Raw genomic sequence first — 15,349 nt, 5'->3', positions numbered from 1 at the left:
TTGTGTGAATATATAGAAAAGATGCTCCGTTAGTGTAAAACCTTATGGGCACGTTTATTAATTAATTTAAATAACATTTACATTTGATTATAATCAAAGCACTTTAAAGCAAATCCTCACTGGCCAGATAAACAGCACCCGCACTTACAGGATGACCTCAGCACGACGCTCCGCCCTACGCACTTTGTCACACGTGATGTTGTGACACGCGTGAGCTACATTGAGTGGGGTAGGGTAGGGGTATAGTTAAAGATCAACTTCACAAATGTAAAGTTTCCCTTTAAAAATCAACCTGCGAAGATGAACATATTTTAAAAAGTGGTAGGTCAATGGACATCCCTTATCATGACTTCCTTTTTTTTTTTTACTGAAATGGAAAACATTTAAGACCTTTCATACCACAATGGATCCATGGTTGCTCAAGACCAATGACCTACTTAATAGTAAGGCCAGGATATAAATGGCAGCTTTGAAACCTGCACCTGTACAAACAAGTCAGCAGTAGCAGCACTTATATTTCTATCCTCAAATGTCCACTTTAACCTGTGAAAAAGGAATCAGAGTGCTGGGTGCAAAATAGCAGAGATAAACCACCTGAAAGTTACCTACATTTCTCTACATTTCTCTATGGGCAAAGAACTGTGCTTGAGTTCCTGGGTCTGCACATCTGCTACAGCCATAATAAGATTTTGTTGTTCTTTTTATGCCATACCTAGAGATGTAATATTTCCAATACATTTTAAAGCCATGGGAAAAAAAGTTTTTTTCACAGTTTTATTTTCTGGAAAAATTGAAAAACAAAAAAACATTGTGGATTAGTTTAACAAATTGAAAGTCATTTTGTTACACTGAGAATGTGAAATGCAGTGTATACGAGTATTATGCTTGAAATAAAAGTACAGCTTATTAAGTAGATTTGTGTGATGTTGCTTGTGACTTGTGTGACTTGCTTTGTGTGATGTTATTGTTTTTATTACAAATGGAATAAAAAGGACTATGTATGTTAAGAACATTTCAACTATACAGGTAGCCACGCCCCTTTCCCTTATAATAAGTAAAGGCATACTGTAACTCCACTTTCATCTCCCTCTGGGTGATCTATGTACATTGCAAGGATTTAAAAAAAACATTGTTGCAGATTCCTACCCTTTGTAATCGATATATATATAAAACTCAACGTGTGTATGTATGTATGTATGTTCCAGCATCACGTCCAAACGGCTAAAGATATTAACATGAAACTTGGCACACATGTTACTTATATGTCAGCAACAAACATAGGATAGGTGGTTTAACCCTTACCCACCCCCATTTGCCATGGTCAGGGTTTTTCTTTAAAGTCCCATTCAACTCTATGGGAAATACATGTTACTTCATAACTTCCAAACGGCTGTAGATATTTCGATAACACTTGGTCACATGTTACTTATATGTCCACTTAAACTATAGGATAGTTAATTTAGCCCTTAACTACCCCCATTTGTGAGGGTCGGGGTTTTTGTTTAAAGTCCCATGCAAATCAATGGGAAATGTATGTTCCCACATAACGCCTGGAGATATTTCAATAATACCTGGTACACATATTACTTATATGCCAAATAAAAATATATGACAGTTAAATTATCCCTTACCTACACCCTTATATAAAAGATGGGTATATTTATATTACTATGATTTTCCTCCCCAAAAGGTTAAGATAGGAAGACCAGGCAACGCCGGGTATTCAGCTAGTTCTAAATAAATCCCTATTTGTTCCCCTGTGCCTCTGTACTGAGTTACTGGGAGTGCATTTATACTTGCAGCAGCATGACTTTAATGCGGAAAATTGCAGGGTCTGCATCACTATGCATTATTTCCTATTGGGAGTATCTCACCGAAAATCACATTTTGTTGCAGGGGATGCCAAAAATCTGACTTGTATCTTTGTGCAGACTTCTGGGAAAATCAGTGAGCCAATCACACAAGCAGGAAATAATGTTTCTGGGGAGCGTTTTGTCCACATTCTCCGTACAGAACACCTCCAGGTAGCCATATTGCATTTTACAGAAAACTGCAGATTAAAAAAGAAAGGTCATTTTTCATAACATTTAATTACAATATTATTATTATTTTTTTTATTTGCTATTTTTTTTTTCCATGAAAGTGGAGTTACTCTTTAAAAGCTTCCTACCAATATGCATTTTCAGTTATTGACAATGCTGATCCAGAAGCATTTATTGCTCTTGCAAGAGCCTGATGAATGTTCTGATTTTCAGGTGTCATTTTATCTATAAATGAAGGGATTGTGTATTTTTGGGAGGCCGTGGTTTGCAACACTTTTTTACCTGATGATGCTGCTGGCAAAGAAACTGTTTGTGATCCAGTTTGTGATTCTGAACTTTCGAGCGCTAAGAACGCGGTGACGTACAACACTATGACGAGGCGAGAAAAAGAAGTTCAATGCTTCCAAGCATGCGTCTAATTGTTTCCGAGCATGCGTGTTTTTTTTCCCCATCGGGATTCCATACAGATGAACGGATTTTCCTATAGGAATTTTTTTACATTGGAAAAATTGAGAACCTGCTCTCTATCTAAGTCCATCAGAAATTCCGACCATGGGTACGTGGCAAAAAAAAACAAAAAGTCATAATGACACAACCCACAGTGAAAAAAAACTCTCTAACATATGTGTAAACGAAGAAAGGCAGCGATCATGTGACTTTGTGTAAGAAATGTCACCAAAGAATAAATTATGTAAAAAAATACATGCAATGGAAAAATTGTTTATTTAGGAATCAAAGAATGTTCCATAATTGAAAATACATGATGCGATTTGATAATAATGTCATGACAGGCAAGAAAAAAAAAGTGGTGGGGTATATGTCACAAATAATAAATACAGTACATTTATATTATACAGGTACATAATAATATTCATGTAAACTAATACATAAGGAATATACGTTACAAAAATGAGGCTGTATTGACATTATAAAAAACTGACACATGACTTGATAAAAAGTACCATAATACCCAGCTCAAAAACAAAACTTCTGCGATGTTACACTGGGAACAACTCCTCCATCACAGCTACTCACCGCAACAATGGTATCAAGCCCTACTGTTACCAACAAAAGTATCCAGATGCATACCTCACTGGTAATCTATGCCAAAAATTCTACATGATTGGTACCTCACCCCATCTAAATTAGCACGGATTTACCCCAACATCTCTACCTTATGTTGGAGAAACTGTGGACACCCTGGTACCTCCCTACACATCTGGTGGAACTGCCCGGTAACGGCTCAGCTATGGACTATCCTTACTCAATTTATATCCTCAATTCTCTTAGTCCCTGTACCCCTATCTCCACCAATGGTCTTGTTGGGTTTAGAAATTACCTCATGGTAATCCCTTCATTGGTTGCCAGTAAAAGACAGAATCACTTTCAAGGCACTCTGCCTAATACATAAGTGTATTCAAGGCAACGCCCCCCAATATCTATGCTAAAAAATAAAAGCCCATAACCCCAATCACATTCTGCGATCCACCAATCAAAACCTCCTCCAGATACCCAAAGCCAGATACAAGTCCAAAGGAGATCGAAGATTTGCAGTCCAAGGACCCCGTCTGTGGAATGCACTACCAACCACCATCCGACTGGAGTCGGACCACTTGGCCTTCAGGAGAAAGATTAAAACCCATCTCTTCTGAGGTCAAGGGGTTCCTTACCCATGAAATGAATACAGTGCCCAGAGGCGATTCAGTTTGCATGTGTTGCGCTTTACAAGTCTCTCTCTCTCTCATGGCCCTCAACCATATCCACAGTGCTATCCCATGTCCTTATTGCCACCAGACTAGCAATAGCCAGAAATTGGAAATCTCCCAACCCACCTTCAATTACAGAAGTGATTTCTATTCTCAACACTCATTGTCTAATGGAATTCATGCATGATAAAGCTCATCTTCAGATCCCCAAATTCTACAGAGGGCCCTGGCTCAACCATCCTAAATGCATACCTCTTATGTGAGTCATCATTCTTTGCATGAGCATCTTTAAACCCAACGAGACCACCTTCTCTCTTTAACTCCTATCTAGACCACATAGTCTTACAATACAGACAACAACCTCTTATGTATATTATAGATTATACTATATTACCTAGTTAACACCTTCCATAGTAAGCAAATTACTCGCTACACACGCTATGTTTATAACAGTTGGCAATTTGTTGTTAATCAACCATATATTTCTTTAATGTATGCTCATAGACTGTTTGTTCTTTATAACAAAAGTGATGTTCAGCTGTACCACCTGACAAATGTAATAAAAATTCAGTAAAATAAAAAAAGTACCATAATAAAAAACTGACAAGGTAGTAATTGCATGATGCATAATAGATATAGGCTGCATAGATCAAACTATCTTGCCATTAGTATGGTATAAATATATATGATGGATTTGCATAATAATGCGTGATAGATGTGAATGTCTTGACATTGTAGAACTCTACCCATTTCCTGGCTCATGACCACTCGTCAGGAGTAAAAAGTCAAGAGTAAAAACTCAAGGATATCTGTAATTTGGGAATCAAGGAATCAGAATCCCTATAGTATATCAGTGATTCAGAGAACGGGGTTATGGACATAGGACATTACGTAGAGCAAAATGCATTGCTAGTATTCACTCACGCTCTGAACTTCTACAGACTAAAAAGAAGGAGGTAGAACAGGAGAGCCCGGTTAGATTTATTACCCCTTTTGAGACGCAATGGCATCAGGTGAGAACAGCGCTAACTGAGCATCGGCATATTCTAACAGGATGCCAAATGCTTAAGGGGATAGTCGGGGATAGACCCCTGATTACAGCTTAAAGAGCTAAAAATCTCAGGGACAAGCTAGTGCGCAGTGAATTCAAACGCCCAGTAGATCGAAATTAGCTAACTGATATGCCACAGACAACTGGCATGTTTGCCTGTGGCCACTGTGGCACATGTGGTTTTGTGGAGAAAACAAAGACATTCCAAGACTCAGGCTCTAAGGAAGTTTTTGAATTAAAATCATTCATTAACTGCAGTACTTCAAGAGTTCTATATATTCTGGAATGTCCCTGTCGTCTCCTTTATGTAGGCAAAACAAAACGCCAACTTAGAATTAGATTTTCTGAACATCTGAAGAGCATTTGGTTAAAAGAATATACCCCGATTGCACAACATTTTCTTCAGTACCATCAGGGAAAAACCACGGGACTCATGGTAAAAGGCTTTTTCGCCCTTGATCTTTCGGAAGGACGTGGTGACTTTGATTCAGTACTGATAAAGAAAGAAAAATCATGGATATTTGGGCTCCAGACACTTCAACCCAAGGGCTTAAATACTGAACTCAGCCTGAAGATTTTTCTGGAGCCATAATATACAATATTTAATGTATTTGTAATTAATTAATTCTTTCCATGAAGATGGCCACCATATAGACGTTAGCCTTTCTTATATGCGATACGAGTGTTGCTGGCGCAAGTGAAACCGAAATTATTATATAATAGTGGGTGTGCTGCAATCAGTAAGAAAGGGGCAATGCACCCAATTGTGTCTTGTCCTTAAAAAATAAATGTAATATGTAAATTGCGCTCCCCTGGTGGTTAGTCTATCGCCACCTATTTCTGGGCTATATTTTTAATTATTTACCCCAGTACATATCACCTCCGTTGACAATACACCGAATATGTATAAATGTGTACAAATGTGTGCCAAAAATACTTATATACAGCTATTCTTCTCAGTAAAAAAACATATATATTTGTGCTGTACACTTATTAAATAGTGCTCTTATGAAGCATGCATTCCCATATGTCAAATTCAAAGAATCACTACCACAGAAACAAACAACCATTGTGATAACCAAAAAAAATTGGAATATATATATAAGAAAAATATACACATATGACAATTAGAGGATTTTTGGATTGGTCCTATTCTCATTAAAGTCCCAACGGTAAGCATCATTGAAAACAAAATGGCAGTCTTGCGACCAGTGACACAAAAGACATGCAGTCAAATGCCATCATTATTAGCAGTAAAAATGTATATAACCTGATGTCAAGATGATAATATTCATGCTGTCTGTAGCTCAAACGTTAGAAATGAATAACAGAAGCCTCATGGTCAGATGAGTGATGCTGAAAAAACTCTCATGTAGAGGTAGAGAAAACATTACCCAGGAACCACACAGCTAAAAAATGAAAACTCGGAACCACCTGTCAATCAGTCACCGTACTCAGAAGGTTGATCATCAAACCCCATATGACCAGAAACTGTAAAGGCTTGCTGATAAAGATTCTGCAAGATTATCTACAAAAGAAAAGGAATATATATATATATATATATATATATATATATATATATATATATATATGTATATTCAAAATTGATTTAAAAAAGATATATATATGTATACTATATACTTTATTAAAAAAGGTACACAACAAAAATATTGGTAAATATACTATCCTTTCTATGTTGGGTCCCTACACTGATAAATGTTATTTGTCGGTCAGGAGGCAAATAGCTAATAAAGGGACAGACAATATCACATAATTCTCACCCAAAAATATAAGGAATAACCAGACCATTACTATACATGTGTCAGTAGATCAAAAGGGATCAAATGTTAATAAACCAAACAATTGTTAAAAATTAAAAAATCATTAAAGCAGACAGGCACTGGGACTGTACAGGGTTAAAAAGACAAGCTTAATGATACCTGGTACGTGAAACAGATTAGTATGGCGGTTCATGTATAGAGCACCAGCAATAACGCTGTGCCCAAAGCCAAATGGTTTTTATAATGGTGCAGGACAGCGTCTCATCTGCACATTGAGGCTGGAGTCACAGCTGTGTGCCATTAGCGTGTAGTAGTGAGCGGCGTCAGTGTGATGAGTAAGCTCCGTCAGAGACATCAGACCAGTTAGATCAAGCTCTGAACGGCGCATGCATTTTTACTGCTTATAATGATGGCATTTGACTGCATGTCTTTTGTGTCACTGGTCGCAAGACTGCCTTTTTGTTTTTAATGATACTCACTGTTCCTTGTCTCTATTTTACCAACCTCCTTTTGTACCTTTTGTTATAGATATATTTTGCTCTCTCTTAAAGGGGTTGTAAAGGTACAATTTTTTTCCTAAATATCTTCCTTTACCTCAGTGCAGTCCTCCTTCACTTACCTCATCCTTCCATTTTGCTTTTAAATGTCCTTATTTCTTCTGAGAAATCCTCACTTCCTGTTCTTCTGTCTGTAACTCCACTCAGTAATGCAAGGCTTTCTCCCTAGTGTGGAGTGTCGTGCTCGCCCCCTCCCTTGGACTACAGGAGAGTCAGGACGCTATCTATGTTGCAGATAAAGAAAGGATCTGTGTGTTAGTGGGTGTCCTGACTCTCCTGTAGTCCAAGGGAGGGGGCGAGCATGACACTCCACACCAGGGAGAAAGCCTTGCATTACTGTGTGGAGTTACAGGCATAAGAACATGAGGTAAGGATTTCTTACAAGAAATAAGGACATTTAACCACTTCAATACCGGCCCATAGACATATGACGTCCACAGAGGGGATCTCCCATCCCGGGTGGACGTCATATGACAACCTGGGCTTTGCGGGGGGATATCTGAATGATGCCAGCGATTCTGTGCAACATAAGAATGATCATAGCGGCGGTTCCGCCGCTTGATTGTTCTTATAGGCGGCGGGAGGGGACATCCCCCCCTCCTGCCGCCATCCGGTGCTTCCCCGGGCTCTCCCGTGCCATCGGGGGCCCGGAGAAAGAATCGTCCGGTGCTGGCAGGAAGCATAGAGATGACTGGTGACCAGATGGTCACCAGTCATCTCTATGACCGTCGGAGGACCCAGGCAAGATGTGATGACGTCACGCCCGGGTCCCCATAAGTAAACAAAGCCACAATTGCGGTTACTAAGCAACAGTAATCATGAGATCGGTGAAAAAAGGCGTTTGAAAAAATTATTGCGCAAATACCGTGCAAGATAAAACATTGCAATGACCGTCGTTTTATTCCCTAGGGTGTCTGCTAAAAAAAACATATATAATGTTTGGGGGTTCTGCGTAATTTTCTAGCAAAAAAATGATGATTTGTACATGTAGGACAGAAGTGCCAGAATAGGCCCGGTATGGAGGTGTGTATAAAAGCCCGGTATTGAAGTGGTTAAAATCAAAATGGAAGGATGAGGTAAGTGAAGGAGGACTGCACTAAGGTAAAGGAAGCTATTTAGGAAAAAATAAAATTGTACCTTTACAACCCCTTTAAGGAATGCCCCTGAGATAAGGATTATATCCTGAAACACGCCGGGTCCTATCTTCATCTTGGAGACATCATCTATGTCAAATTACAATCATTGTAACTGTGTTTGTTATCGTGATATTGATTTTATTCTATCAGTCAATTGAATGTTGTCTACATCATGGACTTCTTAAACTTTATTTAATAAACTAATTTGCTACATATTTTTGTTGTATTTACAATTGGTTGCCTTAAAAGTCCCAATCCTCTTTGGGTGACCCGTTTTTTTTCTCCATACATGGTTCCAATCTCGGCCAGTCCCATCTGAACCAGCTGAGATGCGAACCTTCTATGGCTGATTTTAGAGTGAAAAATTAGACAATTACTTCACTAAAACAAACATGCAGCAAAAAAAAAGAAAATTCTGAATTGTGTATCTCAACACCATAATCTTGTCTGACTCAGTACTGAGGCCAAAGGATCAGCATGGTAGCCAGGTAACAAGCTTTCTCAGAAGAAGAGGGCCGCAATGACCTCTACTTATTTTCCTTATAACAGGTTTCCTTAAAGCGGAGCTCCACCCTAATGTGGAAGTCCCGCTGATCGGAACCCTCACCCCCTCCGGTGTCACATTTGACACCTTTTAGGGGGGAGGGGGGTGCAGATACCTGTCTAAAGGGCAGACTGCAGGCTTGACGTCACCCCCCCCCCCGTTGTGTTCTGCGCCGTAGGGAAGCCGGAGCACTTCACTTCCTGGTTCCCTCACCGAGGATGGCGGGGGGGGGGTCAGCAGAGTGACGAGCGATCGCTCATCCTCTGCTGCGATCGACGCTGGACTCCAGGACAGGTAAGTGTCCTAATATGAAAAGTCAGCAGCTGCAGTATTTGTAGCTGCTGGCTTTTAATATTTTTCTTTCAGCGGAGCTCCGCTTTAAAAGTGGCTCTGGCTACTGTATATCATTGTTTGTTTTTCTGTTCACGTTGACTGGCAATGACTGTGCAGTTTCATATCAGATTGTTCCTATGAAGTAACTCAAAACTTGAAAACACTTGTTCAACCTTCTAAGGCTTTTTTTATAAGAGCTGTGGAATTATAAGCTCCAATAAATTCCTATATTACCCCATATCTAATGAATTGTCTGTCTGTCATCAGTTCTTTAGGCAAAGGATGATTTTTATATTACATACATGATTACCATAATGAGTTTTAAAGTGGATCTAAAAAAAAATTACAATATAAATTAAAGATGAGTCAAACCATCTGGCCCATATTGCAAGAAAATGGCTCCCAGCCACACACAGGATCAGCAAATTGTAACGCTAAAGTAGTGAAACATTATGAGAATTGGCTTTAACACTGTTCCCCACCCATGGAGGACCCCCCAATGCCTTTTGCACATGTGGTCCAGATCTTGAAGATTTATGCCAGCAGATGACTACATATATTTCATCCAACCTACTGGCCAAACTGTTAAGCCGCGTACACACGATTGGTTAGACCGATGAGAACGTGTGTGGGCGCCATCGGTTATTTATCCATCAGTTAAAAAAAGCCAACTTGTTTTACATTAAGATTTAACCGAGAAAAAAAACGATCGTTTGTAGGCACGTCCATCGGTGAAAAATCCATGCATGCTCAGAATCAAGTCGACGCATGCTTGGAAGCATTGAACTTCGTTTTTTTCAGCACGTCGTTGTGTTTTACGTCACCGCGCTCTGACACGATCGTTTTTTTAACCAATGGTGTGTAGGCGCGACGGACCATCAGTCAGCTTCATCGGTTAACCGATGAAAACGGTCCATCAGTCCGTTCTCATCGGATGGACTGATCGTATGTACGCGGCCTTACACCTGCTTGAACTTTGTTCTTAGATACTTCACTAGGCATAAAAGTTTGTATCTCCATGGCAGGGGAAATTGAGTGTGTGGAACTTGTGACGGAACTACTGTCTGTCACTGTAATGTAATGTAGTATGTGACATGTAGAAAAAACGGCTGTGGTGATTGAAAGAGTGCCTGAGCATTTAGAACAAGTGGCTCAAGAGTGGTTTCCTAATTAACCACTAAAGGACCGAGCCTCTTTTTCAGATGTGTTGTTTACAAGTTAAAAACATTTTTTTTGCTAGAAATTTACTTTGCTAGAACCCCAAACATTATACATATATTTTTTCTAACACCATAGAGAATAAAATGGCGGTCGTTGCAAACATTTTTGTCACAACTTATTTGCGCAGCGGTCTCAGGCCCCGTACACACGACCGGATCTATCCGCTGGGATTGATCCGCGGATCAGTTCCAGCAGATAGATCCGGTCGTGTGTACGGCCTAGCGGACATTTCCCAGCGGATAAAAATCCAGTCGACGGATTCCCAGCGGATAAAAATTTCTTAGCATGCTAAGAAATCTATCCGCTGGAATCCAGTCCAGCGGACTGATCCAGTCGTCTGTACAGACTCAACGGATCAGTCCGTCCGCTCCCATCCCTCGCATGCGTCGTAATGATTCGACGCATGCGTGGAAGTATTTACCTTCCAGGGTCGCGCACGTCGCCGCGTCATCGTCGCGGCGACGGCGCGGCCACGTCACTGCGGATGTATTCCGCGGGGATTTCGATCTGATGGTGTGTACAGCCATCAGATCCAAATCCGCCAGAGGATTTATCCGCTGGAAACAGTCCGGCGGACCGTTTCCAGCGGATATCCTCTCGTCTGTACGAGGCCTCAGAAGCGCACCTTTTTTTGGAAAAAAATACACTTTTTTTAATTAAAAAATAAGACAACAGTAAAGTTAGCCCAATTTTTTTTATATTGTGAAAGATAATGTTACGCCGAGTAAATTGATACCCAACATGTCACGCTTCAAAATTGCACCCGCTCGTGGAATGGTAACAAACTTTTACCCTTAAAAATCTCCATAGGCGACGTTTAGAAAACTCTACAGGTTGCATGTTTTGAGCTACAGAGGAGGTCTAGGGCTAGAATTATTGCTCTCGCTCAAACAATCGTGGCGATACATCACATGTGTGGTTTGAACACCGATTTCATATGTGGGCGCTGCTCATGTATGCGTTCTCTTCTGCACGCAAGCTCGTCGGGATGGGGCGCTTTAAAAAATATATATATATTTTTCTTATTTTATTTACTTTATTCTATTTATTTTTACACTGTTTAATTAATATAAACAGTATATATATATGTATATATATATATATATATATATATATATATATATATATATACATATAATATATATTATGGGCCAGATTCAGAGAGAACTTACGCCAACGTATCTGTTGAAACGTCGGAACAGCCGTCGTATTTTAGGACGTTTACGTAAGTCGTACGTGAATGGGGCTGGACGTAGGTTATGTTCACGTCGTAGGCATTGAGCCGGCGTATCTTAGGGAGAATATGCGACATGATTCTGAGCATGCGCGCGCATGCGCCGTGCGATCGGCCATTCATTTACATGGGGTCACGGTTAATTTCAATACATCACGCCCACACCCTGCCTACTTTGAATTAGGCGGGTTTACACCGGCCCATTTACATTACGCCGGCGCAAATATGGGAGCGAGTGCTTTGTGAATACTCATCTTGCCTCTCAATGTTACGTTGGCGTAGCGCATATGAGATGCGCTACGCCGGCACAAAGATACGCAGATGTACCGGAATCTGGCCCTATGTATGTATTTGGGTCACTTTTATTCCTATTGCAAGGAATGTAAACATCCCTTGTAATAGAAAAATGCATGACGGGTCCTCTTATATATGAGATCTGGGGTCAAAAAGACCTCAGATCTCATATTTAAACTAAATCGCAATAAAATATATAAAATAAAAATGTTGTCATTTGAAAAAGTGCTATGGGAAGTGATGTTTTGACGTCGCTTCCGCCCTGCTATGGTATGGAGACGGGTTGGGGCCATCTTACCCTCACTCGTCTCCATACCCAGCCACAGAAAGCCTCCGCCGTTATCGACGGCTCCGGTAAGCAGCAAAGCGAATGGGAGAGCGGCGGGAGGGAGGCCCCTCTCCCGCCACAGATAGCGGTGATCGCGCTGTGAATCTGCCACAGAGACCACCATTATTGTAAACCAGACCGCCGGCTGAAGAGATGGATACCTGGGTTATGGCAGCTAACGTTTTGACGTCACTTCCGCCCTGCTATGCTATGGGGACGGGTGGGGCAATCTTGCCCTCACTCGTATCCCAGCCAAGCAGGAGACAGCACCCGATTGCCTCCACTGCTCCCAACGGCTACGGTAAGAGACGGAGGGCGCGGGAGAGCGGCGGGAGGGGGGGTCCCTCTCCCGCCGCCGATAACGGTGATCTTGTGGCGAATCTGCCGCAGAGACCACCGTTATCGTTTACAGGACCGCTCGCAGAAGAGATGGATATCTTGGTTGTGGCAGCAGCTGCTGCCGTTACCGAGATATCCATCTTTAAAGACAGGAAGTATATAGTCGTTAGCAGGTCCTTAAGTGGTTAATAGGAATCATTTAAAAAATATTAACAATTTTTTCAGACAAATTTACCCTCTTACCTGTCAATTTATGCCTCGTACACATGATCGAGATTCCTGATGGGAAAAGATCCGTCGGAAATCCTGGGGGGAAAACCAAGAACCTGCTCTGTAACCTTTCCCCCGTACACATGAGAGGTTTTCCCATCAGGGACAAAAACTGCTGGGAAAAAGTCCGCCGGGAATAACGGCGAGAAAAAAGAGCAGGTTCTCTTTTTTTGTCCGGCGGTCCGGACAAAAAAAACACATACTGTACTGTAGACAGGTTAATTGGTTTTCTGCAAGCTGGTCGGTAAGTAGGCTTGGTTTTTCCCTGGGCATTCCCCAGGTTTTTGTTGTTATCTGCTTTAGCCTTCCAATGCTACTTACTGTTATGGCCAGCTATAGACGGGGGCAGTGGACATGTTTATGCTTCACCTGTGGTGTTTATATTGGTCCATCAGTGCACCAACACCTTTGCAGCCATTGTGCTATATGCTGGGTGCTTGGTGTGCTCTTGTACCTTTAAAGGAGGGGTGGCTTCCCTTCAGTTCACCTGCCCCTGTCTATCCATTAAAATGCATGTGCCTCCACTGTGGGGACGTTCATTGTTTAGTGTTAGGACCACAGATATTACAGGGTGCCTTGGCGCGGCTCTGTGGCTCACGCATGCGTTTGCAAATGCGTGCGGACTGAACCCCTGTTTTTAACACATACTGTAGACAGGTTAATTGGTTTTCTGCAAGCTGGTCGGTAAGTAGGCTTGGTTTTTCCCTGGGCATTCCCCAGGTTTTTGTTGTTTTCTGGCTAGCTCAGTAGATTGCTTTAACCACTTTCCGACCAGCCGCCGTCATTATACCGCGGCAGGTCAGTACGATCCCGCAAGCCATCATAGCTGTATGCCAGGTCCTTTAAGCAGGATAGCAGGCGCACACGCGCTGCACAGTGGGGGTGCCAATGCTCGTGGCCGGTGGTCACGCACGATCGTGGGCACGAGAGGCAGAACAGGGACGTGTGTGTGTGAACACACACATCCAAGTTCTGTGAGGAGAGAAGAGAGATATTGTGAGTTCCTATGAGCTGGGAACCATGATTTGTCATCTACTATAGTCAGTCCCCTCTCCCTACAGTTAGAACACACACATAGGGAACACAGTTAACACCTTGATCGCCCCCCCTAGTGTTAACCTGTTCCCTGCCAGTGACATTTACATAATAAGTGAATTTGTATTGCACCGATCACTGTATAAATGCCAATGGTCCCAAAAAAGTGTGAAAAGTTTCCGCTATGTCCGCCATAATGTCGCAGTCCCGATAAAAAACTAATAGTCGTGCACCTCCAGAGTTTTCATGGGCCTCTTGGCTGCTTCTCTGATTAATACTCTCCTTGCCCAACCTGTCAGTTTAGGTGGACGGCTATGTCTTGGTAGGTTTGCAGTTGTGCCATACTCTTTCCATTTTCGGATGATGGATTGAACAGTGCTCCATGAGATGTTCAAAACTTGGGATATTTTTTTATAACCTAACCCTGCTTTAAACTTCTCCACAACTTAATCCCTGACCTGTCTGGTGTGTTCCTTGGCTTTCATGATGCTCTTTTTTTCACTAATGTTCTCCAACAAATCTCTGAGGGCTTCACAGAACAACTGTATTTATACTGTGATTAAATTACACACAGGTGGACAATATTTACTAATTAGGTGACTTCTGAAGGCAATTGGTTCCATTCTATTTTAGTTAGGGGTATCAGAGTAAAGGGGGTCTGAATACAAATGCATGCCACACTTTTCAGATATTTATTTGTATATGAATTTGAGCCTTAGGACTCCCTGGCCAATCGCATCTCAGGACCCACTTCCTGTTCGGCCCGGGAGGAGATGCAACGCAATTGCTGCCTTTCCATCCGTCTCCTGCGTGCGCGGGAAGGGGGGGGGGCCTGGCGTATCTGCGAGTTAGGGGGGCAGGTTTGTTTGCCGCCCCCCCCCCCCCCCAAAATATTGAGCACCAGCCGCCACTGGTCTAACCCTTTATTACAGTAGCACACAAATACAGTTAAATTTATTATTCCACAACACCATTGGGTCCCAAAAATACTCATTGGGAGTGGAAAATCTTAGGTAATTAAAGTTTACCAGTGTCTATCTTGTCCTCCAGAGCCCAGTCATCTTGGTCCCTTAGCTAAAGCGGTATAAAGGTGCCAGTCTGTTTTCCACTATCTCTTTTAGGCCCCGTACACACGAGAGGATATCTGCTGGAAACGGTCCGCCGGACCGTTTCCAGCAGATAAATCCTCTGGCAGATTTGGATCTGATGGCTGTACACATCATCAGATCGAAATCCGCACGGAATAGATCCGCAGTGACGTGTCGCGCCGTCGCGGCGACGATGGCGCGGCGACGTGCGCGACGCTATAGGGTAAATACTTCCACGCATGCGTCGAATCATTACGACGCATGCGAGGGAGGGGAGCGGACGGACAGATCCGGTGAGTCTGTACAGACGACCGGATCAGTCCGCTGGACTGGATTCCAGCGGATAGATTTCTTAGCATGCTAAGAAATTTTTATCCGCTGGGAATCCGT

Source organism: Rana temporaria, chromosome 9 (genome assembly GCF_905171775.1).
Source record: "Rana temporaria chromosome 9, aRanTem1.1, whole genome shotgun sequence".
NCBI lineage: Eukaryota > Metazoa > Chordata > Amphibia > Anura > Ranidae > Rana > Rana temporaria.
This window is presented reverse-complemented; position numbering follows the sequence as displayed.